Here is a 27,299-nt window from a genome sequence, read left to right as displayed (position 1 = left end):
ACTTGATTCTTTAATGTGAGCTATTCACGGAGGCACCATGGGGTATATGGCAAACCGCACAAAACGCGGTGACGTCGTCAACCTCATCCAACCTTTGTGGCCGATGTATGACTTCACTCCTAATGTCTGTAGAACACATTATTAGCTGACGTAACACAACCTTGCACAGGAGCACAGGTAAAAAAAGGCAGCAAATGGCTCGTTCCAATCGATCATAAAACATGTTTTTTGGTGAAACGGTGTGGTCATTTCATGACTCAATCAGAGACAGCATATGGTACTGTATTCAATTTAGGCTTTGATGTGTTACCATGATTATGCAGCATTGAAGTTTAATGTCATACCTGAAATGCATTCTTAAAAAAAAGTGTCAAGTTACATGTAGGAAGTTGATACACTGAAGTACTTCACTGAATAATGTATTTGCAATCATACCAATTGTCGAATCTCCCAATCAACCTTCGCTCAGTGGGAGGTCATTTGTGTTTCCACTGATGACCACATAGTCTGGAACTCCCTTTCCCACTCTCCGTTCCAGTCAAGACTCAATTCTTTATATATTTTTGGTTTACTCTCCATATATGACCGACTGTGTCTCTTTCTGTCGATAAAATAAATAAACCCACTATTCTGTACAGCAGAATGAAATATGGTTACATTTAGACACTACATCTCCAATATTGTACTGTACTATGCAGGATCCTGGAAATGGTTAAACAATTATTTTAAAATGTCCGCGTGTGTTTATCTCGTTACAGTGGGATATCTTGACACAGTCATTATTCCTTTAGTAACAATGGCTAAGTCACATCTGCAGAGACTTATATTTAAGCCTGTAAATCCCTTGTCATTACAGGTGTTCAATGCTTGGGCAGTTTCACGGGCCTGCATTGTTTGTGACTGTGTCATCATATGGATTGCACACTTTAAATCAGGCCTAGTGACAGCTTAGGTCACCTCTAGCAACGTGTTTTCAAGTTTCATATTCACCACAAATACTGTACACCACACTGACTACATAAACTTTTGCTTATTTTTTCATCCCCACCTATGTGTCCAATGCTCTGACATTACACCAAGGGGCTAAGTTACCCTGGTACAAAAACCTTAAGCCCACGGTAGGCCTTTCAAGTCTCACACTCTCAATATCTACTCTCAGCATTTAACAAGTGTGTGTGTGTCTATATACAAGACGTTCACATATCCGAGGTGATATGGGGGAACAATATCGCAAATCCTATCACCCGTGGGGTTATCCACGATTTTACCCCAATTATCCGTGGGGTAAAACAATCGCGGATAATAGGATGAAATTGTCACGTGACTCCCCTTATCCGCAGAAAATTTGTGAGCATTTGGAAGCATCTTCTGTGTGCTTTATGGGTAAATCCTGGATAACTTTCAATAATCGGAATAAATAGCACTGCGGATAGTAGGAGTTTTTATGGACCTTACAGCTGCCTTGAATAATAGGATTTGCGGGTAATATGACCATAGATAAGAGGAGTTCTGTATTTTGACCCTGCCAGCTGATCCGATGCTTCTCCCCGTTCAGATTCAACTGTCTCACGCCACAACGAATTGATCTCACTGCACCTGCAGGGCCCGCTTTCACACGATATTCATCTTGGAACTTTGCAAGCTTTGAGTAAATAAAGTCCAGGAAACGGTAAAGGTGCAGTCCTGCAATTGACTTACTCGTTCCACTTCAGAACCCAATGAAGTTTCATACACATTTTGCAATAAATTAGATATTCAACCACAACACTGTAATGAATGACTACTATATACTGCATGGTGCAGTTGAAATCCAACGGATGAAACCGTACTTAAGATGTATGTTGAACTTCTTTCGCACCGTACTTAGCCCAGCATGCTAAACGGATGTGTGGGCGTCGGGGGGGAGGGGAACAACAACAAACTAAAACCACACAAAAAAAACTGTTCTTAAAGACACGAGTTCGCAATCCAGATGTAAAGGCAACAACAGCTCACTTCCAATTCCTTTGCACACAAGACCATATCCACACCAACCTCTACCATGGTGGTGGGTGGGTGGGGGGAGGTCAGTGGGAAGAGACAGCATGATGGAACAAGTGTTCAAACAATCCCAGCTGCGGCCAATGATTTGCCTCTCCCCCTGCTCCAATTTCCACAGGAAACAAGCTCCCCCCCCTCCCCCCAAGTCGCTGCCGCACATCCTGCCGTCTTTTAACAAAACAAAGGGTCACAACCGGCACCGCGTGCGTGCACTGCGGTCTTTACACGTCAGCCAATTAAGGACACCCAGTGGAGGTGGGATATGCTGCCGTGACCAACCAGCTGAGCTTGAACTCTGGTGAAGCGATTATTCTTTAATCTGACCTGCCCCCCTCCCCCCACGACTAAATCGTAATCGCGTGTGAATGTTGACAACGGTACACGAGTTGTCATCGGAGAACTAACTAAATTCAGTGTTGTTAAACGCTGTGAGAAATAGGATGCGGTGTGGTAATCAATGTACAATATCTGCGTTTTAGGAAATAAGGGCAATCCAGTAATGTAAATTAAGCGTTACTAAAACGGAACTGAACTCTTAAACGCTACTGCAGTTACACATCCGCATTGCTCAGCATATTAAACTAAACATTAAATAATCTCCCCCTCATGAGTAGGCCTTCATCCAAGCAGCAAATTGACAAAGGGCTGTACATTATTAAAGAATTATCAACACTGCACTGTAGTCTCAAGGGATTGCGCGGCCTACCAGTACCACAGGAATTTGAGGCAATGTGCTTTGAGAAAGTGAGTGGCATGAGAGTCATAGGTAACATGTGGCCAGAAAAAAATGGATAATCCCCATCAGACACATTATTCACAATGTATATTTTACATGCGTCCACAATGATGAAATAAACAGAAAGTGTGGGGGGGGGGGCACTGTAACAAGAGTGAGCCCCCCCCCCAGTACAAAAGCATATCCACTTTTGTAGTTTAAATAACATTATGAAGCCACTCGCTGGTGCTCAACAGGAGTAGACCAGATGTTACGTTGTTACACCCATCTTTGGTACGGCATATTATCATGACAAATGACACTCGGCTTCAATAATCCCTTTGATCATCTCCGTACTTTCCACGCCACAAGCAGCATTTCACAACTTTAATGAGGAAAACACACTCCTCCTGCTGCTACTGCTACTACTGCAGCATCGGCCAACCGTGTCGGCGGAAACACGAGCAACAAATTCAAATCCATGTCCTTTTAAGCGATGCTGTACTCGTACAAGATGGTGAAACAATCACACGTGCTGCTGCTGCTGCCTTTTCCCGAGGAATTTGAAGACACGTGGCCGGTTGTACAACAATAAGTGGATTCCAAACAAACCACTGCAGACGTAAAACATTTCGCGTAAAGGGGGAACACAAATGTTGATATCTTGCATTGTCAATAAGTCCACAAGACATTTAGTCCAATTGTGGGATTTTTTTTTAATGAAAGCCTTAAGTAACAAAGTTCCACGTAAAACAATGCATCTCATCCTAGCGGAGCTCACGATAATAATCTTTATAACGAGTGTCCCTAATAATAATGTACATCACTTTGCCAACCACTGCTGGATGAATGCCTCATGTCGTAACTGGCATTGGGGGTTGCTTGACCATACTTCACCACGCTGGTCAGTGCAGACTGGTGAACGGAGAAGAGAAGGGACCCTTGGACTAATTAAAATATTATTCACCACTGATTTAAGTTGTGGTGACTCGGTTTTGCTGGTATAACGCTAACCGTTGCAACACCGCTCTATCCCATCACTTTGAACTATATTATTACTGCATTGTGTCTTTTAAACACAGCACCATAATGACAAATCTACGACACTACAACGCTAGGCGGTAATCAACAAGTTGCATTTTATCATGGAGAACCGTCATACGTACGACCCATTGGTAATATTGTAGGCGAACACAAAGACATCTGTAAAGAATGGCAAAACCAATCCTAGGTTCACCTTCAAATTTAACACAATGATCAAGAGCATGCGATTTGCTTGACGATTGTTTCTCGTCAGGCTCGGCTTTTGCCTTGTGACAGAAATAAAACAGCTGTGGAAGGGGGGTAAAAATCAACAACACTCCTGTTGTATAACCGCCCCTTTAGTGTAGCCAATCCCATGCTGTGGCCACCAACAAGCCAAACGTCGCCCTTACAAAGTCAACAAGTGTGGTTTGGTTAGAGATAAATACACGGGGCCTCCACAGATGTGTGTGTGTGGTGCCTTTGCTCATGCCCAAGCGGTGTTAAGTCTGCGTGGAACAGATTTTTATTTTTTGCCGTGCCCGCCCTGATCCCAAGCTTGTGTCCAATATTTATATATATTTTTAAACGCTCACCACAATTCTCTCTTACGCTTTTAATTGTGCCAGTATTTATATGACGATGATGATGATAATTACATACGGGGGGAGGAAATGTAGACTTGTGCCTGACTATGGCTAGTTTTGTGAACCAGCCCAGCCACTGGTTTCAGTGGCAATAATCGCAACCAGTTTGATTGTCTGGTACATTTGTAATGATATGAGCAGGTAACGTCAGTGTGTTCCTCAAAGGACAAGAGGAATAAACAAAATCTCTTCTTGGTTGGTTCAGTGGCTTTACAGTACAGTACTGTGCTTTATTTAGTGTGTATACACACACACATACGGAACATGGCAACACGTTTAGAAAGCTAAAATCACTTGTTAAACAAAAAAAGCGAGATGTCAATATTTTTTTTTAAGTCCCTTGTCAATCCGCGGGCCCTCCCCCATGTCACGTCTGTCAAGGCGATTGATCGACGACCGTATGTTATATTCAGGGATCGAACTCATGTAATTCAGGTTCAAAGCGCAGCGTATTATCCAAACTCTTGTAACCACTGCAACCCAATGCGATTGGAAATGCACTATTAAAAGTGCTGTACAAATGTCTCTCAATGACACAACAAATACAGGACACAACAGCCGCCGCTACGCATTTTTATTTGCCTTCAGCTGCTTATTTTTTTTAAAAAACGGGAGGGGGGAAAAAAAGCAAACTAGTTGTATATGAATATTTTTTCTCTCTCTCTTTCAGGGTCAGACTTCCACACGAGAGTGCCACGGCTGAATGGTTTTCTAAAAGCGGCCTTGGCGAGAAGCTTATGCGATTGTGAGCGTAGAGGGGAGGGGGGGTGGTGGTGGTAGCAGCAGCAGCAGCCAAGACGACCGACACAAACAACAAAAGGCGGACAGGAAAAGTGGGTCACACGACTCTCAGCGGCGGCGTGTGGAGGCGGAGGAGGGGGGGAGAAAGGACGTGGCCACGCATGGACCCATGGTGGGATGGGAGGTTTGTGGCTGCCAGTAAGTTTATTTTTTTCTGAGCCTTCAAAACGTACTCTTTTTGCGCGTCTCATTTTAATGTGCAGCATATTTTTCGAGACCACGGGATGAGATGGATGTTCGTGAAGGCAACCCACACACTCATCAAAGGCCAAGAGAGGAGGAGGAGGGGGTGGTGAACGTGATCTTGCAATGATCTATCATCGACTACGCCACACAAGCACAGAGTATGGACGTTGTGCAATTTGCATGTGCCACAACACATTTTTGCTGATCAATTTGCGTAACCACCAAAATATAGATGAAATATCAAGTACCGTACTATATAGATGGATAGGTACATGCTTCAAAAGTATTAAGTTTACTCGAATGTCGTAATTATGATCACAGCATTGGTTCTTAAGCTTTCTAGCACTCACATATTTCACATCATTCTATAGAAAATGTATACAAAATTTTGGCTCCCCCCCCCCCTCCGGCCACCCCACATATCTTGCCTCTTGAAGGTGCGAAACCCCTTACAAAACATCAGTCAAATCACGCCCAGTGTGACGCAGCTGATAACCCTTTGTGATGTCACCAAGCCCAGCCAATCGCCACCCAACCAGCGACAGACGTGGGAACAGAGGAGAGATTTTGTTTACCTCCATATTTTATTGTCATCCAATTACAGTGGAGTAATCCAAACGATAATTTGGTAGAGTAATCGACGACTTAAATAATCGCATAGCCCGGCTTTCCTTTACAGTACAGCACGCTTGAAGTTAGAATTATCCTTAAAACGCATCTTGTGTACAACTCACATTTTTAATACGTGTGAAAGCCTGGTCCTTCATGGATTGGTGGCAATTTGTTTCTCTTGCTGGGAAAATTGCTTATTGGTTCCGGTCAGGGTTCAAAAGGCGAAGCAGCTATAGACCTGACAGCGGCTGCTTTATTAAGGACCAATGTGCAAAAATAGCTGCAATCTTTCTAATCAGGGTTATGTTAAATTATCCGATGGCACAGAACCAACGCTATTACAGAGGTAATAAAGATTTCGAGAGTTTAAAATGTATTCTACTCTTTCAGTCATTGAGTTACGAACTTCAAATTAGCTTTGGTGGAACAAATACCTGGCCATCGTGTGGCTGATCGCTCGGTAAACATTTACCCAATAGAGTACGTTGGTTACACAGCTGCATAATGCCCTAACACTATTCGGAAATGTTTGAGCATGAATGAAGTAAGCTTCAGTGACGCATTAAATAATGTACAGTAATGTAATATAGCATTCACATCCACAAAACGATTACAGTAGCCTGCAGACTGTGAACATTTGCAGATGTGTCAGCGCAAAACATTTACTCGCTTGAAGATTCAAATGAACGTCGTGACTTTATTTGTCATTAAAGCAAGGGGTGAGCTTTCTTAACACATAAAGTGAGTTGTAATGCCTGTAGCTGTTAGCGCATTGCGCTATTAACCGGGCCATCTAGGTTCTATTATCGGGCTTGTCTAAGTTAAGTGGTAAATATCTGAACCGGTCCCGAGCCTCCAACTTAGACCCTCCCCCTTCCTACTGGGGAGACAAATGCGGCCCTGCTTGGTTCTGGCCACACTTCGTGTGCCATGTGGGCCCTTCATAGTCATTCGCTTACAGCACTTGTTCCAGTCTGTGTATAGTCAATACCGGGATCTTTTTTTTTGTATATGGATACATTTTGCCATAATAGGTTATAAAACAAACGGCTGAATTCCCTCCACAACTTCAGGCCACAATTAACAGCCAATCCCCCCCCCCCCCCAAGGAACGTTTCTCTTGTCAAGCTGTGTGGCTCGATCATCTCCGAGCCACTCCTCCATCCCATTCCCACGGATGCAATGAGGCCCAACAGCAGGCAAACCATTATTGATTAGGCTGACAAACGGACCACTTTCCTAAATTGTGAAAGCAACACACAAATTATAACTAGGAAAATAAATTGATTGGAGCATCATGCAAACATACTGTACGGTATTGCAAGTGGCCAGAAACGTTACATTGGTGTGCAATGTACCGGCAACAGCACAATACTTAGGCTTTTTACACCACAGTACAGTATTCTATCTTATCAGACATTGAGCCACAGCATCTCTAAATATGAAAATTGCATGCAGTGATGAACAGGCATTGTATTTACAGCCCTTGGCTGGTCCACTGCTGGATAAAGGTATGTCAGTCAAGTGTGGTGGTGGAACAATTTTTCACCACGCGAATCAGCACGTGTTGGTGAAGGAGGGTGCCGAGGCCCAGTTCCGATTAATTATCATTCACCGCTGATGTTAACCGTAGCCGGGAATCGAACTCAGGTGGCCATTCTAGACTTAAAGCTTTCGTGACTGCTAGGATCCATACTCTTTGGTTCTATTGGGTAAAGTCACGTAGGTAAAAAATAAAATAACAAAAATCACGACGTTTCGGCCACAACACAAGCAGCCTTCATCAGGTGAAGGGACGAGACTGTCTGGAGGACAGCGCTGGAGTGAAAAAATTCCTTTGTCAAGGCGCTTTGTTTCGTCTCACACAACTTAAAGGTCGTGATCTGAGCTTGGCTTTTTTCACTCCAGCGCTGTCGTCCAGACAGTCTCGTCCCTTCATCAGGTGGCCATCTTCATCCAGCGGCGGATTGACAAATGGTTGCAATTTTGACTTCTAGCCAATATGATGGAATTTACAATATTTGCACAGGTATGGTACATTGCACGTATATAAATACCTTAAAGAGTACTGTATAATGTATTTAACACTCAAGTGAAATATGTTTTTTGGACTCTTTCAGCAACACATACAGAAAATGAGTGTCGCAGCCAAGGAATGGAACGCGTCCAAGTTGGCATCCACCGAGGAGATGAAATGATAATCTTTCCAAAGAATATTAAAATTATCAGCTCATTTATTGTGCTTCCCTGACCAGAAAAACATGGGGTATTGTAATGTACGGTAATGAATTGTATACAAAGGATATTGCTAATTTTTAAAGGTCATTCTAGGGTTAACATGAATCTTAATTAAACAAAAAGTGGATGTATTGCATGGATATCTTGCTGGGATATAATGCTCTCCTACCTAGCAATCCAAGTACATGTCTCAAATGAAGGTCTTGAATTTAAGCCTATCGGATGTACTGTATCGATTATTTTTACGATATCCAACTTGAGTACAACGGAAAGCGTTTACGCATTAGCTTTGTCTGTAACGGGGTTCACATAAAGTGTCGTAAAATAGATACAAACCTTTGAGCATAAAAGTTGTGTTGCAATTGGGGGGGGCCCTAGCCGAAAGGAAACCCGGCCAAATTGACCAAAGGTTCGTCTGAAACGTGGCCATAAATAACCACAGTTAATGGTATATTCGCCTGTGTTGTCCAAGATGTTGACACAAAACGCATACCTCGCAAACACCTGCCGATGAGTCATCTCATTGTAAGGATTGCAATAGAGGACTATTATCGCGAATTTAAATACTTCAAAAGGCCACTCATGTTGCAATGTGTTTACAGAATCCATGCATATGCATGTCTTCCTTTACACTGCGGTGAATATGACCCTTCTATAGTGGCTGGAGGGGCCACACATAAGCCCATTACGTACATACAAACAGATACAAACTGAAAATACACAACAGTAATCGATTATTTTACACACATCCAATTTGATCCACGTATTGGGAGCTTAAAATCGATATTAAGGCTTGGCAATGAATATGCATTGATTAATCACCTCCCTCGTATCTTGATTGTCTAGCACAACTCCCAAACTGAAAAAAATCCTCATTAAAATGTACAACCGGTAGAACTGGTGGAGTCATGAACCCACTGAGACCACCCATGGTTATTGTACTTGTACGAGAGATCTCATTCAAGCATGCGTGGGGGAGAAGAACAGTTTGCCACTACAGTTTTTCAACAACAGTCAATGTCCTGTATTGAAGAACTGCTATCACACTGTGTAACAAAAACATGTGTTTTGTTCCTGGGTAGTAAGTGTTAATTTTCTAATTGCTTATGCCTCAAAAGTACAGAAAATAGCAAAAAAAAACTGTATTATTGTGGCACGTCGATATGGTACTTTTTCATGATCAAGTCCACATTTATAAAATCACTCCGACCTGCTATTGTCTGCCTCTATTTAATCAATGCGATCCTGTTGAACCTTCGAGAGATTTGTTAGGTACGCACACATACCTGTCAACCCGTATTCTTGTACTGGGAAATTGAGTTCAGCTCAATACGGCATACATCCGTTTCAATACGGGCAACAAAAATATGTGTCTATTTGTTTGTGTTTCTCCCTTGTGATGGGACTTTGCAGGATGAACGTTGAGATTTCTAAGGGGCACGGGGTGACCGATGAGGTCTGAATTGGTTGACATGTATGCGTACATTATACATTCTGCTGTTTACACATTCCGTACGCTACCGAGCAGATGCATTGCTATGAATTATTTTTTTCTAACACTAGATGGCGCATACAGATGTGATGCACAACAAGACATTCCAGACGGTTCAGCTCGTCTCAAGCAGTAGCTGCGAAAGATTTAACCTGGGTTTTTTTTTCACCACCGCTGTCAAAGGTTCTGCAATAATGTTCGTTCAAATCAGTGCTCGAAAAAGCGACTTGTGTGTTGTTGAAGCCGAGAGGGTACATGTTTTGCTAATTTAGATGCGAGCCGTTTTTTTCGCGGCTGTAATTGAATCGTGACTGCTTATTAAAGAATACAGACGTGATCATCGACGTTACAATTCAATATCTCGTGGTGGCGTCGCTTGTGAATGTTATCCCTGCGTCTTCGTGTATGCTGTTACGGCACTGTGTTAGTGTAAATACCAAAGTATATAGAGCATATTTACACACCTGCCAGCCCATACGGTTTACCCGTATTTTTGTACGGGGAAATTTAGTTTAACAAAAAAATGTTGTTGTCTATTTGTTTGTGTTTCTCCCTTGTGATGGGACTTTGTAGGATGGACGTTGATATTTATAAGGGGCACGGGGTGAACATTAAGGTCTGAATGAGTCTGTAATCAGGTAGGCATTGCAAAGGGGTTGACAGGTGTGTCATCATCGTCAGCCACGATCAATACACTGCTGGATGAAAGCCTCCCCAACCAATCATCACCATCTCTCACGGTTCTGCGATGTAACAATCAACCTAGCACATCCACGCGAGCTGATCAGACTGTCGGGACCATATGCGCTGTCACAATTACTGTACAGTGCCATATAAAATGCATCAATTACAATACAGTATAACTTAACTAACTTCACCATTTTAATTTTACCAGGAGAGGCCCACTGAGCTAATCCCCTCTATTTAGAAGTGACCTGGCCACAATGATATCCCATGGAGGTGGATCATCACGTGGACATTTATAACATCCAAATACTCTAAACGCATGTTTCTAAACGTCGAGGGGGAAAACCGGGAGGACCCAGAGAAAAATCCACGCGACCAAGTTGGGGAGAGAGAGACACGCAAACTCCAAATAAACAGGCGTCAGGGTCAGGAGCGAACCCACGATCTCCTGTACACCGGGCGAGGTAGTTAACATCTCGCCACCGATGACACATTCACCGAAGAGGCAGAGCGATGCCATCAGTTTGTGTGCAGGTTGGATCATTACATCGCAACATCATGGTGAGATGATGGTACCTTGGGGAGGCCCTCATCCAGCAGTGGACTGGCCACGGCCGATTTATCACGGCAGTGATAACATTCTGATACGTTTTCAATAAATATGTTAAGAATGTGTGGCTTAGCAGCTCGCCCACATGTTCTACAAGTATCGCTTCAGTGCTCTCAATTCCATACCAGAAGGCTCAATCGGGGGTGGGAATCGGGCGATCACGTAACATCCCAAGTCTGTCACATCACACACCACCACTGCAGGAATTGTGGGAGGGGTGCTAATAATCCCACAAAATCAAATACTGGGTCTAATCCCCCCTGGGTCGACCATGCAAGCCCGCCCGTCTGTCACGCCATGCGGGCAGACCAATTTATATGATAAATACTGTACGGGCAAGGCCCACTCCTAAGTACACGTGAGCAGACACACAGATCAGGCTCGACACCACAAAGGCAATGTGCCTGCCACCTGGCCCAGCAAGTCAATTACCCCCCCCCCCCATCGCTTTTCTAGACAAAAATGCAACGGGTCAGTGTGTACACACACACACATTTATTTCTCATCCTTTATTGTATGATTAAATATCTGGCAATAATACCACGTGTACATTCCTCCTAAATTAATTATTCATTTAGAAAGCTGAATAATGCAAGACAGTATCAGTGTGCAGGTGTTATTGCCATGTATCCGCCATACGAATCGTATGGCATGTTGATGATGAGGATTATTATTAGTATTAAAGACCAACGATGATATAATTCACGTGCCTGGGTCCATATCCCGGCTGAGCTTGAGTGTGATTGTGTATTAGCACAACGGTTTGGGCTAGCGAGGGACTAGAACAATACAGAGGACAGGCACCGTTGCTAAGTGAATGTTGGGGGGGGGGGGGGAAATAGGGGGCCTGTCAAGGCCTTTGAATTAACGTGGTTGATAGGATGAATTTGCCGATTCACTCAACTTATCCGTGAACAACGTTTGTAGATAATAGGTAGCTGCTTCGCAATGAAATCAAGGTTAATGGTGGATAATGAGAGTCGGGGCACGTGGATGAAATGAGTTTTTTTTATGGACCGTTTTTATCCCGCGGACAATAGGAGTTGCAACTAAAATGGCTATGAATAACTTGAGTCCTTCTCTAATAATACACATTTAAAACAGCTACAAAGAACACAACATGTAAGGGCATCTCTACAAGAGACATTTTATTTCACAGAATAAGACCATTTGTTTGCAGCAACGTGTATAGTACTCGTTTCAATGGCGCACACAAGCTTTGCTGTAACACAAGAAATGTGATTGGTCCCCAAGTCACCAATGCTTTCACACTCGTCACTATTGAACCACCGTCCACAAAGAGCTTCTATCAGAAGTCCGCACAGATGGAAGTTCTAAACGGCTAATTTAACAGCCCTTTTCCCCCCACTGCCTGACGAATATTTACCCCAGAATTTGGTTCATGGAGGATGTTTGACTGCACCTCACCCAGGCACCCATGTGGAATTTTGTTTTCTCCAGATGTTGCTTCGTTACGTCAGACAAATCATGCGATCAAATATGCTAGTGCCTTTGCACAACTGCATATTAAAAGTGCAAATAAGCTGCTATTATTTTGCTGTGGGTGTAAAGGCAGGTGAAATATGGTGAATAATGCAGCTGCAATAGGGTAATGCCTATGAATTGTGGCAACATTCATAAATGGGTGGAATAGCTGGAACAAAGAAGTTGTGAGCATGTTTGTGATAATGACTGAAGTATGCCAGTCGATGCCTCAACTCCAGCCAGCCAATGTCACTTGTGTTGAGAAGTTGATTTCGGATGGCAAGTGAATATCAATTAAGCACACATCAGTGGTCATTAGGATAAATGTGAGCACAGTTAATTTAAGAATCCATGATGACAAGTTGAATTTCTGAATAGCTGCGCCAATTGGCTGCTATAAATGTTATCAGAAGACCACAAAGGCAACAACGGGATTCACATTTGCCACATATTGTCTGCCAGAATCCGACATGCATCACCAGTGCCGATTACATTTGGAGAGTAAACACCAGTGCAGTGAATAGAAACACCCAGCTTCTTCAGTACTGTACCAAATTTCTGATGGAAAAGTAACGATTCCCATGTATATGGTTCATGCAGGGTCCGATAACCGTTTCCTTCCATAAATTTCAACAGACATTCACCGGTGCCTAGTGTTGCGACTTGTTCGAGAACAAATTAAAAGACCCACATTGGTCGAAAATGTCGCGTACTGTTGAGAAAGGGAGTGGTGAGCATTCATCACATGAGGGCCAATGAGAAGTCTTCTTTGTTGCTGGAATTAAGAAGCTTACGAGCTGTTGAAATGAGTGCAACAACTGTTTTGTTGGGAAAGCTTAGGTGGAATGTTCTGCAACATCCATCAGACAACCAAAACGTATTCATTCACACTAATTACTAAGAACAGCACAAGCTAAATCTATCAATCCATGGAGAGGTAATGATTACAAAATTTTGGTTATAATGTAGTAGGGATTCTGTACTGTTGCTAAGAAACCACTCGATTGCATAGTAAAGAAAATCTATAAATAATAAACCACACAATTCCAGAGACCTTTGTTAAATCTCTGCCATTCAAGCTAAATGCTCTGGTATAACAAGTTTGGCCAGTACCGAACCAGGTGAGCACACAGTGCCACTAATTTTGACGGTTTCCCCATTGGTAAATGCATCCACGACACGGTTCACTTCGTATACAGGACTGGTATGACATTATTAATCAATATATATTTCCAGAATGAACACGGTGCATAATTGCATTTTTAAGATGAAGAATTATGTAAGAGGCTGGAGCTACAGCTTTGGGGTATTATTTAACTACGGAAATAAACATGTCATAAATTAGTTAAGAATTTACAATAATAGGTGACAAACATGGAACCGAACACAATACATATACTGTACTAACGTACGAGATGACAATATATTTGATCATGTTATGTATCATTGTTTGTCCGTACTTCATCATGCTGGACTGGTAAAAAAAAATGTATGGGGGTGGGAGGGCCTAGGAGTGGTTCAGATATCACTCATCGCCACTTATGTTCGCCACTTATACTGAACTCGGTTCTACGGGTTGTACTGCCACTATAACAACAACACCGCCGCTCACTAAAAAGTGGCGGTGACATCACCACGGCGCTTGTGCCATGCTAGGTGCACTTTTAGGCCACGTGAAGTGTCGAAGGCCCGCTGGCAGGTCATGGAACAGACCCAAGTGCCATGGGTAGACTGAGATGATTGACAGATGCACCAACTGTGCTCCCCACTGTGCCAACTGTGTGTGTTTTAGCCACCCGGGACTCCACTCTTTGTTACTGCAGGGTGACTGCCTCCAACTCCCCAGCAGTGTCCTTCACAAACAACCTTCATAGAGGCCGATCTTGACACCGCTGGTACCAGTGATCAGCAAGTCCAATCAATTCCACATCCTTTTATACCACATCAGTCCATCTCTTTTCTCGCCTGTGCCATACCCGTTTCGCCCAATCTATCCAGCCGAACAGAAGCTGCTTGGGGGCATGCATTAGCTGGGCATGCAGGCTACATGACCCAACCAACGCAGTCTCGCTTGCAGGAGAGGCTCACTGTTGGGACTGTTTCAAGATCTCGCAAGGATCTGTGAACTCTTCACACAATCCAGTCTGGCTAAATCCAGGATGGATCAAAGGCAGGCTAGCATGAATGTTTCAAACTAGCATAGATCTTTCTTCAGAGGGCTCCACATTTTGCAAGCATAGAGAACGGAGGGTATACTTGTGGCCAAGAAGACCCAGAGCTTTGTATGGGACAACAGGCCAGGTAGCTTCCACACAGTATTATGCAGCTGATGAAAATATAATGCTGCTCGACTGATTCGGAGTGAGACCTTGGTTTCCAAACCGTAGCTGGTCATAATCACACTGCCCAAGTATGGAAACTTCTCCACTCCCTCCACAACTGCCATCACTAATGGGAAGTTTAGGGAGGGGAGCGTTTTATAACATTAAATACCCAGGTAAGTGCTTTGTTTTTGTGGGGCTGACAGTAAAGCGCCACCTCTTAGTGGCCATGCTCCAGGTTGAGCAGTAGCATCTCCAACTCCTTCTCAGTGGGCATTAATCATCACCAGATCATCCATATACATATGGTTGACCAATGGGGAGCCATTTCTTGACCACATCCAGGCATCATCAGCCTCCCATTGTATATATATATACCAGATGGAAATGTCACTGGTACATCCATAGTAAACCTCTTGAACGACATGGTCAAAGACGATGTTAAATAGTGTTGGGGCCAGAGGATATCCCTGTCGAACCCCAAGTCGAACAGAAAATGGCTCCGACACCTGACCACGCAACTTTACCTAGGCCTGCCCACCATCATGAAGGCCCTTAATGAGCGTGACCAGATGGTCTGGGACTCTAAAAGTACGACAAATAACCCTGAACCCTGGCGTATTGATGGTAGGCCTTGACCAGATCGTGTTGAAATTATCTACACCTCTGGTGTAGCATACGGACAGAAAAATGGCGTCCGTGCAGGACCACCCCAGTCTGGAACCACATTGGGACTCCGGAAGCTTCTCCTCAGCATGTCTGGCAAGGCGATGTTGAATACATCTCGCAGGGACCTTTCCCAGGACACTGAGAAAGGAGATACCCCAGTGGTTGTTGCAATCGTAACTATGTAGTCCAGCAGCAGATGTTCTTGTTTGGACCCGACGTGCATCCATGATGTTGCATGAATGTTTCACGTCAGAACAGCGTGTCGGTGATTGCAAGCCCATGCGGCTGCACAGAAGTCCAGCAGCCTCCTCCCGTTGTTCTTGAGCTGATCGACCCCCATGGCCTTCAAATTACTCCAGACCAGAAGTCAACATCATTGACCCAACGTGGGCATTCAAGGTCACCCAATGAGGATGGGGATAAAACAGTATGTACTCGACATCTAAGCCTGTCGAAACATTGATCTGTTTGTTTGATTTAAAAATATATATTTACCAAGAGATATAATTGTAAAATAAACGTGGGTGTTTTGTGTTGTGTGCAAAATACAGTGACGTAAGGCTTTGCAAGCACTGGCTTAAATTACCCATTTACAAAACACGCCACGAGAGACAACAGAATTATCTATTAACAGTGGTCCTCAGATCCACACAAAATTGTGCCTTCACACTTACATACGTACACCCCCCTCCCACCTAGCCCGTTCCAGCAGTATCTAATCAGCCCTGGCACAAAGGGAAGGCAATGATTAACAGGCCACATGATCCCATAAGCTGGGCTGACCTCATCCTCTGGGTCAGCCTCGTGTTGGCATGCTAAAAATCCTTTCTCTCTCTCTCCAGCAATTACACTGCCAAGCTGCACACCACCTCATCAAAATTATAAACGGCTCCCCTTGCAGTAAACAGCAAAAAAAATATCTCCCCAGGTCATATCAGAAGTGCACAATGTAATGCAGCAAGGGTTATTGATTACAAATTCATGGCTCTTAATTCACAAACACGTGTTCTGCTTGAATTGCCATATTAAAAATAATAATCAGATATTAAATGCAGAGACAACTGAAATCAGAAAAAAAATGCGTAGACCACTGTTTGTGTGGTCATGTGGAAAGAAAATCTAACAACCATTTTGGCAATGGTTCTAGTTTTACCATTAAAGCCATTGGCAGATACGGAAAGCACGAGATTTAAACAACAGTACAGTAATAAAATAATAAAAATATAAAACAATAAAATTCTCACGACGTTTCGACTGCAACACAAGCAATCATCAACTCCCCATTACACACCTGATGATGATTGCTTGTGTTGCAGTCGAAACGTCGTGAGAATTTTATTTTTTATATTTTTATTCTTTTATTGTTTCCCTGCTACGTGACTTTACCGAAAGAACCAAGAATATGAATCCCTGCAGACACGGAAAGCACGAGATTTAAACAACAGTACAGTACTGTAATCTATTGCAGGCCAGACAGGCTTATTCTTTTACGACGCTGTGAGTGAGGTTGGAATGTTCTATTTGTGAGCACACGCTGAACACGATTCGTCATTTTTAAAGGTTTTGTTCAAACATTGTTGAATTGTAAAGCGGTCCACAAAGTAACACACTACAATATATTAACTCACAACAAAAATTGTGCACCGAATGATAATCGAACATTAATAAATGAAAAATATACAGCACAGTACAATACAACGTTCAGAACAACGATGATGAAAATGACAACGGTTTATTAATGGCATTGATGATGGCAATGGATGATGACACAATAAGGAGAATGATAAATTATGAATAGTGATTATGGATAATGAAGACAAGGACGATGGATATCGATGATTAAGAGTATGATAATGGTTTATAATGTCTGACAATGTTGCTATTTTTGCCACCACTGCTATCTTGCCTGGGCTGCCAAAGCTGCCCAACTATGGCACATACACTGTGCCCCCTCATGCTTAATTTACTCTGTTACAGAATCTGAGGTTAACACAGATAAGTCACGGTACACTGTATCACACAACTACATTCATGCTGCTTTGTGGTCATAATTAGAAGTCGTGAGAATGTTTAAATTAACGATTGGATGAGAACCCCCTCTTAACGCATTAATTTGCTTATCTGTGATGGGGTACACCACAGTGCCGCTGTCTTTCTACAGCGTTTTAGATGATAGCTGTCATAACAGTGCTGTAATTCCAATGAAGAAATGTCTTCCCTCTATGAATTACGCTGTAGTACTGTACATAATATAAATTCTTATCAACGCAAAGATGATGATAATGACGGACGATATCATTTTCCACAGCCGATAAGACCCACTCCTTAAGGCTGTTTGAAGCAAAACATTCCTAGTGATATATTTTCGGTAATTCCATCTGGTTTTCCTTGGTTGGAGTAGACAAAATATAATTCACAAGCACAATATTAGAACTCAACATTTGAATTTTGACACGTGTTAAACAATGTCCCCTAATATGTAGCTGGAAACAAATTCCTTTCCACGTAAAAAAAAAACCTCACATTACTCAAAATTTGAAATTGTGTATGCAAAGAAAAGCTTAAAAATTACTCAAGAAATTAATTTTAAATCCCTTTGAGATTTTTTTTAAAGACTAGTATAAACCACAGAATCCGTCTGACACCAATCTTAACATAAACTCCCACATGCATACCCCTGCCTCTTTCCCCATGCCCAAAAATGTAAAGAAAAAACATCGTGAAACTTGGCCACCAAAACCATGCTCTCCCCCCCCTCTGCCCTCCTTTCCCTGCAGGAAATGTGCAGTCATGGGAACCAGTCGCCTGGAAATGTACGATCGACAGTAAATATTCCCAGACGTGAATGTCTGGACTGTGTGCCTTATGAGGGTCCCAGCTGGTGAACAATCCCATTATTCTTAAAATGAATGGGCCCGTGTGAAGATTTCGAATTATCTCACGGTGTTCGGGTGCACCAGACTAGCAACAAAATTACAAAAACCCCAATTCTCAAAATCTTGCTTGGGCACTTCCAGGTAAAATAATGGCAGCACCACTGCGAGACGACCTATCAACAACCACACTGCAATTGTGACAAACAAGCGGGAAACGGCATCAACATCGTTCAAGTGTAGTGAATGAAATCTACAAAATTATATGGCCGTCAACTCTTTAACCACAAAGACCACAATACACTCAGGCTCATGTGAGAGCTGGATTGCAATGGAAAGGGGAAGGAAAGGGGGACCGGGACCCAGCTGTTTCCCTTGAAAATATAATGTATGGTATATGTTGAACTTCTTTCGCACCATACGTAGCCAACCGTGGTAATCGGAGGTGTAGAGGAAGGACAACAAACTAAACACAGAAAGCGCGATGCCTTGACCGTCTTTGTTCGATCGCTAGCTAAAAGCCGCTGCTGCGAAGATGACTGGAGTTTGCGTGATGGCTTATGCTCCTTGACGAGATTAGCAAGGTATTGTCGGTCCATTTATGGCAAGCACTTGTGTGTAATGAGTGCGACCTGATAATGAATTAGTTCGATAATATTCTTTGGGTCTTTCGGTAAAGTCACGTAGAAATGTTCAAAGAAAGTAACAAACGAAAAACTACGACGTTTCGATCGCAACACGAGCGTTCGTCATCAGGAAGAAAAAAAGAGGGGGAAAGCTGCTGAGGCAGGCTGTTTTAAAGGTTTAAAATGGGCGTAACCCAAGGGTCATAAACGAAGTGGGCGGGGCCAGTGATGTTAATGAAGATAAATTTGCATGTTAATGTGAGATCAGAGAGCAGCCTCCACGTGTGCGTGGAGGTGGCTATGTTAATGTGAGAGATTATCATGTTAATGTGAGAGATTAGCATGTTAATGTGAGAGATTATCATGTTAATGTGAGAGATTATCATGTTAATGTGATAGATTAGCATGTTAATGTGAGAGATGAGCATGTTAATGTGAGAGAATTGCGTGTTAATGTGAGAGATTGGCGTGTTAATGTGAGAGATTAGCATGTTAATGTGAGAGATTAGCATGTTAATGTGAGAGATTAGCATGTTAATGTGAAAGATTAGCATGTTAATGTGAGAGATTAGCATGTTAATGTGATAGATTAGCATGTTAATGTGAGAGGTTAGCATGTTAATGTGAGAGATTAGCATGTTAATGTGAGAGATTATCATGTTAATGTGATAGATTAGCATGTTAATGTGAGAGATGAGCATGTTAATGTGAGAGATTAGCGTGTTAATGTGAGAGATTGGCGTGTTAATGTGAGAGATTAGCGTGTTAAATGTGAGAGATTAGCATGTTAATGTGAGAGATTAGCATGTTAATGTGAGAGATTAGCATGTTAATGTGAAAGATTAGCATGTTAATGTGATAGATTAGCATGTTAATGTGAGATGTTAGCATGTTAATGTGAGAGGTTAGCATGTTAATGTGAGAGATTAGCATGTTAATGTGAGAGATTATCATGTTAATGTGATAGATTAGCATGATAATGTGATAGATTAGCATGTTAATGTGATAGATTAGCATGTTAATGTGATAGATTAGCATGTTAATGTGAGAGATTAGCATGTTAATGAGAGATTAGCATGTTAATGTGAGAGATTAGCGTGTTAATGTGAGAGATTAGCATGTTAATGTGAGAGATTAGCATGTTAATGTGAGAGATTAGCGTGTTAATGTGAGAGATTAGCATGTTAATGTGATAGATTAGCATGTTAATGTGAGAGATTAGCGTGTTAATGTGAGAGATTAGTATGTTAATGTGATAGATTAGCATGTTAATGTGAGAGATTAGCATGTTAATGTAAGAGATGTTAATGTGAGATCGCAGAGCAGCAACGTCGAGCTCGGCGAGCGAGGTGGCTGTGTTAGTGTGGGAAATTTAACCTGTTAATGTGAAATCATAGAGCCGAAAATAACAACTAACATCGGAACGTGGTAGGATGGGAACATCACAGCAGGTTATGACCTAAACTGGTTGATAACAACCTTCCAATTATTACTCAGTTTATACCATCTTCTCGATTGAAGTTGTGTCTGTGTCTATATATGTAGATGGCTTAATGAACGAATATTTGTTGATAGCCAGTGGGTTTGCAAAGTACTGTCCATCATCTTAAGAGAAATCAATTTCACGTGAGCCCATCGTATTAAAACAATGATCAGCCACGGCCGAGGTATTGGTCTTACCGTGCTTCAGATCTGCCTTATGTTTACGAACATGATCCGAGACATGTTGCTTAGTTTCCCCAATGTAACTACTGCCGCGGACAGCTTAGTTTGTAGACGCCAGGGTATTGCATGTCAGGGATCACATCCTTCACAGATGGAATCAGATCCCGAATTTTATGTACTGTGTTAAATCGAACCTGGATCTTGTGTTTGCTCATGATTTTGGTGACCCCTGCTATGTATGGCAAGGTAATGGTTTTGACTGGGTCCTCAGATGGTTCTTTCCCAATGGTTGAGGTGATAGCTTTACGGATTATGTCATCTGAATATCCAGTCATCTTGAGAGCTTGGTGTACGTCTTTCAGTTCACTGACTAGGTGATGATGGTTGGAAATACATTGAGCTCTATGGTGTAGAGTTTTGATAAGGGAATTCTTCTGGGAAGGATGGTGGTGGGAGTCAGGTTTTAGATATGCATCCGTATGGGTGGCTTTTCTGTAGACAGAATGTTAAGTGCGGTATTTACAACATTAGCACGTGCCCTCAAATGATCCGATCAAAATCCCTAATTTCGATCGGATTATGAGGGTTTATTAGTAATAAATCGGAATTTTGTGACCCCCCACTACCACTGTGTAGCATATTATTACGTGCCAGGGACTATGAGATGATAGGACAATAGTCTGAGTCCATAATTGGTAATAAGTAACAGCAAAGCAGTTATAAGTGACTCAGAATTGTGTGCAGTTGCATATAGAGTACACGACTTCCCTGAAGGCAATCACCTTCAGCGAGCGCGATACCGATCACACACGATTTGAATTCGACCCTCGATCAATGGCTGCGCCATCGCCGCACACGCGTCAAATAAAAAGCAAGGGACAAGTCCTTTACTTACTAACAACTACTATCATTTTTCATTGCTGGAGGGGTTGCCACCCCTACCTGAAAATCCTGGCTCCACCATTGATTGATTATAGCCATCCTAAAACTGGATCCTTCTTCCTCCAACTCCCAAAAACCCCACTTTAAAAAATAATGTGTGGGCAATCCACTACCTCCCAATAGCTTAACTTTACCAAATCAAAACAATTAAAATACCACAAGGGCTTGTAGGTGACGTGACATTCAATGAGTGGAATATTGGTACCTTGTTCTAATGAGCTAGAACTTTAAAGCCTCCTCTCCAAAAGTTTATGTTCCAAATGACTAATGGTAGATTTGAGCATTGGACCAGGCTCAATGGAATAATATCACATGGGTGTAAGCCAGAGGTTAACCAGAGTTGTTGCACAACGTTTAGTAATTTATGATGTTTATGGTTTCTAAACATTACATGGAACCATATACTGTGTACAGTCCAGTAGTTAGCGGCAGCAACACTGTATTTTTCTTCCAGCATTTGGATTAACGAAATCCTTTCAATGACAACCCAACTTCTATTGTCCATGGAAAGATTAAATACAGAAAAACTGTACATTTTCAAGAAAATAATTCATTTGGCAAATTCATTACATTATCTGTGTTTGCTGGACAATACGATTCCTTCTTAGGCAAGACCCATAGTACATGGGTCTTGCAAATCTGGATATATTTTTCCTCTCTCCAAGTTTAACATTTTCTGCACGCATGTCTCGTGATGACAACGTCGAAGGACTATTGCTCCCTGAGTCGTGGGGCGGGGTTAGGTGAGACGGGCAGGGCCTATGAACAGGCGGCTGGACCAACATCAGAAAGAGCAGGCAAGGCTATTTCGTTGTGTGGGCAGTGCTGATGATTGAGTGGGCATGGCTATGTAACAGTAGGTGGGGCTAATTGAAGGGCGCGGGGGGGATGCCATCTCCGATTGGCACAGTTGGATCCGTACGGTGCGAAAGAAGTTCAATGCACGTACATCTCACGTGTCCGAATTGAACCTCCGAGATGTGCGTCAGCCTTGTGTGCTTGGAGTAACGTACTATATAGTTTCCCCACCATCATACAAAACAATCCTTCAAAATGCATCTCACCAAACGATGAAATACAGGGCCCTCTTGAAAATGTCTCCAGTCTAAGTTAAGATTTCCTGAATAACTTACATCATAGTGCTGCACTGTAGTATACGTATTGCTATTGATCAAGGACATACTCCAGTACCTGACTTTTCAGGCATTAGTTGGATGTCAAGGGGAGTATACAAAAACACGCAGGGGCATTGTTTGGAGTAGTTTGACTTTGGGAATAATTTATTGAAACGCTTCCCTTTTTCTTGCTTTGCGAGCCATGTAAACATTTCTGGGAAACAGCAGCAGGTCTTGCTATTGTGCGCACAAGCCTGTGTGACCTGTATTCTGTTTGCGATGGATTGACATTTTACGCGACCGCCTGAAACATCCCGATAATCTTGCACCGCCACTTTTAATCCACGCAGACTCGCCGAGCTGCGTTTTAAGCACTGCCGTGTTTCACACAAACACAGGGACTCTTTGAAATTCAATTTGCAGCTGCGTGAACTGTTGCACAACATTGCTCGATCAGATTTATAGCTACATAATTTACATTGCTTAACAGGTCTGCATTTCGGTCTTACCAAGTCACAGCATGCCTGATTTAATGATTAAATTTGCATCTAACTGGGGCTTTACCAATACTGAATATGGAAGGGATTTCCTTATTTTACTTCACAGTGTTCTCCTTCTCAGTGCAAATTGATATCACACACGTGTTTAAAACTGTATTGAACATTGCTATTTGTATTTGTTTGCACTTTCCACAAAAAAACATGATATACAATTACAATTTACATTTCTATGGTTGAATATCTAAGAGCCAGACCAATTAAATGTATAATGGTAAAAAAATACAAAACAGTACTACAGTTAACAATACACGGAAGATTGCTTATTTAGTTACCCTATTATCCATGAATCCTATTATCCGCAACTTTACGTGGCACAGCATCCAATTACCCGAAATATTTTCACAGATAAGTGGAGTCATATTTATCTGCATTTTCTTTCCCCACGGATAACTGGAGTCAATTTGCAGATAACCCTCGGGATATAATAGGATCCCCGCAAATATGGGTCCCCCATATCAAAGTTTCATCTTATTATTATTACTAATACTACACAAAATTACTACTACTACACAAAATTACTACTACACAAATTACTACTACTACACAAATTACTACTACTATACAAATTACTACTACTACACAAATTACTACTACTATACAAATTACTACTATACAATTTACTACTACTATACAAATTTACCACTACTATACAAAATTACCACTACTATACAAATTACTACTATACAAATTACTACTACTACACAAATTACTACTACTACACAAATTACTACTACTACAAATTACTACTATACAATTTACTACTACTATACAAATTTACCACAACTATACAAAATTACTACTATACAAATTACTACTACACAAAATTACTACTACACAAATTACTACTACTACACAAATTACTACTACTATACAAATTACTACTACTATACAAATTACTACTACTATACAAATTAATACTATATCAAGGTACCACTACTATACAAATTTACCACTACTATACAAATTACCACTACTATACAAATTACTACTACTACTACACAAAATTACTACTACTACACAAAATTACTACTACTACACAAATTACTACTACTACACAAATTACTACTACTACACAAATTACTACTACTATACAAATTACTACTACTACACAAATTACTACTACTACACAAATTACTACTACTACACAAATTACTACTACTATACAAATTACTACTACTACACAAATTACTACTACTACACAAATTACTACTACTACACAAATTACTACTACTACACAAATTACTACTACTACACAAATTACTACTACTACACAAATTACTACTACACAAATTTACTACTACTACACAAAATTACTACTACTACACAAAATTACTACTACTACACAAATTACTACTACTATACAAATTACTACTACTACACAAATTACTACTATACAAATTACTACTACTATACAAATTACTACTACGACACAAAATTACTACTGCTATACAAATGAATACTACTATACAAATTACTACTGCTATACAAATTACTACTACTATACATATTGCTACTACTACACAAATTACTACTACTATACAAATTACTACTACTATACAAATTACTACTACTACACAAATTACTACTACTATACAAAATTACTACTACTACACAAATTACTACTACTATACAAATTACTACTACTACACAAATTACTACTACTACACAAATTACTACTACTACACAAATTACTACTACTACACAAATGACTACTACTACACAAATGACTACTACTACTATACAAATTTACTACTACTACACAAAATTACTACTACTACACAAATTACTACTACTATACAAATTACTACTACTATACAAATTACTACTACTATACAAATTACTACTACTATACAAATTACTACTACTATACAAATTTACTACTACTACACAAAATTACTACTACTACACAAATTACTACTACTATACAAATTACTACTACTATACAAATTACTACTACGACACAAAATTACTACTGCTATACAAATGAATACTATACAAATTACTACTACTATACAAATTACTACTACTATACAAATTACTACTACACAAAATTACTACTACTACTACACAAATTACTACTACGACACAAAATTACTACTGCTATACAAATTACTACTACTACTACACAAAATGCTCCACAACAAGCACACTGGTTTATTGTACATGGTTCAGTCGTATAGCGTGGAACGGTTACCGTATGTACATCACGTAATGCACTCTGAATATGCGATGGATATTTTCAACGAATATATATACCCTTGGTCTCATGAGCCATATCGTTTCCATCAATCACATTACGGGAGAGTATTTATGTGCTTTTCACAAACAGGCATTTGTTTATTTGCTATTTAGAAATGCCACAGGCAGCTGGCTGGGAAGACACTAGCTCCCATGATGAAACAACACAAGCCAATGCTGCTTCACGTGTAAGCCGTCCGGGTTGCAAGGTTACAGGATTCGCCCATCATTGCAATGCTCACTGAGAAAGTCGACAATGCACACATCATTAGCGGCCAACTGCTGCTTTCTGCTTCCCTGCCAATACAACAACACAGGCCTCCACAAATTAAAATTCTGCATGCAGTTGCTTCCAATTTTTATGAAAATATAAAGCAGTACTGGACTGACTGTTTTTAAATAACTAAAACACAATCTTCTTTACCATGTCCATATTATTATTAAAAATTAAGTGGCTTTTACTCATGCATAGGATTTTGGAGTTGTGCTGCATAGCTCTCTGATGTAATTTTGGGTACAGTCAACAATTTTGATAGCTCCATTGGGGTTTTTTACATCTCAATTTTTTTTCAACAAAATACCGAACAATATTGTACATGTACGGCCATTTTATCAATCCACTTGAGGATGAGAGCCTCTCGAATTGTGGAGATATGACCATACTTCATCATATTGGTCCGTGTGGGTTGTTGAAGGTGGGCATAGTCATTGGACATGTTTACCAGTGGTACACAGTGGTTCTGACATTCGAGTATAATAACTTGTGCTTGTAATTATGAATTGATTCAACAATTTTTCTTTACCACTGATAACTCTCGTGAAACATGTTTAATAATGTGCACGTAATAACTGATTCGTATACACTGTATGCAATGGTTCATATGATCCTTGCTATCAGAGGTTTGCTACATTTATAGTGAGTCCAACTGAGTCGCAGACGTTGTCTTGGGAGCAACACTTTTATTAACCATAACACAACAATGTAACCTACACTCGGGTGTTGAACGCCCATCTAACCACGCTATGGCAGAACTAGACACGGTCCTGCTATCCCGGTCCAGACCACAAGCTGGGTCTCGGACCGCGTGGCTAGAGCCTTCTTCAACCCGACGTGGATCTTCTCTAACCAACAGACCAGAACCCCGGGCCCCTTACTGGGCCCCCGTTATATCGGCCGGGGTTGGGGCTGGCTCCGCCTCTTGCCCCGCCCACCTTCTCGATCTCTCTGGCTCTTTCCCGAAGGCTCCCGAGAGCTCTTCTATACCACGTGACCACCCCGCGGCCCCCTTCCACCGGTGGCCCCCCTCCAATATCATCCGGTCACGTATCGGCAGGTGAACCAGCATATCATGCCCCAACGTAATGCCTTTTGGCGTCCTCTGGAGACGAGGCTCAAAAGAAAGCTGTCTCTGGTGTGGACCAATCAGTTTCAAAGACAATGCTTATATTGATTTGAAGCTTTCGTGACTGCAGGAATCCATACTCTTTGGTTATTTCGGTAAAGTCACGTAGGTAGAAAAAAAATAGATCACGACGTTTCGATCGCCACACAAGTAATCGTCTTCAGGTGTGGCATCTTCAGGTGAAGATGATTGCTTGTGTGGCGATCGAAACGTCGTGATGTATTATTTTTTTCTACCTACGTAACTTTACCGAAAGAGCCAAAGAGAATGCATATATTATCAGAGTATTTTTTTTAATTTGCATTCTGACCACAAGTATTGTGGTTAATGTAGACATGATTCCTTGTAAAA

General features: G+C 41.4%; 1 protein-coding gene and 1 long non-coding RNA gene across 5 annotated transcripts in view; one reads left to right on the top strand and one right to left on the bottom strand.

The window, feature by feature from the left end:
* The window catches only part of JMJD1C (jumonji domain containing 1C), a 136,019-nt gene that overhangs the window by 74,696 nt on the left and 34,024 nt on the right, over positions 1-27,299 (bottom strand). The window lies entirely within an intron of this gene.
* LOC142924147 (uncharacterized) lies at positions 5,280-10,111 on the top strand. Its single transcript, XR_012941305.1, has 2 exons — positions 5,280-5,570; positions 8,145-10,111. It is a non-coding gene; the product is annotated as an uncharacterized LOC142924147 (long non-coding RNA).

The sequence above is a fragment of the Petromyzon marinus genome, chromosome 9, assembly GCF_048934315.1.
Source record: "Petromyzon marinus isolate PM22_M1 ecotype Great Lakes invasive population chromosome 9, UKy_Petmar_22M1.pri1.0, whole genome shotgun sequence".
Lineage (NCBI taxonomy): Eukaryota > Metazoa > Chordata > Hyperoartia > Petromyzontiformes > Petromyzontidae > Petromyzon > Petromyzon marinus.
Note: the sequence above shows the minus strand (reverse complement) of the source record. Positions and strands in the feature narration are given on the sequence as shown.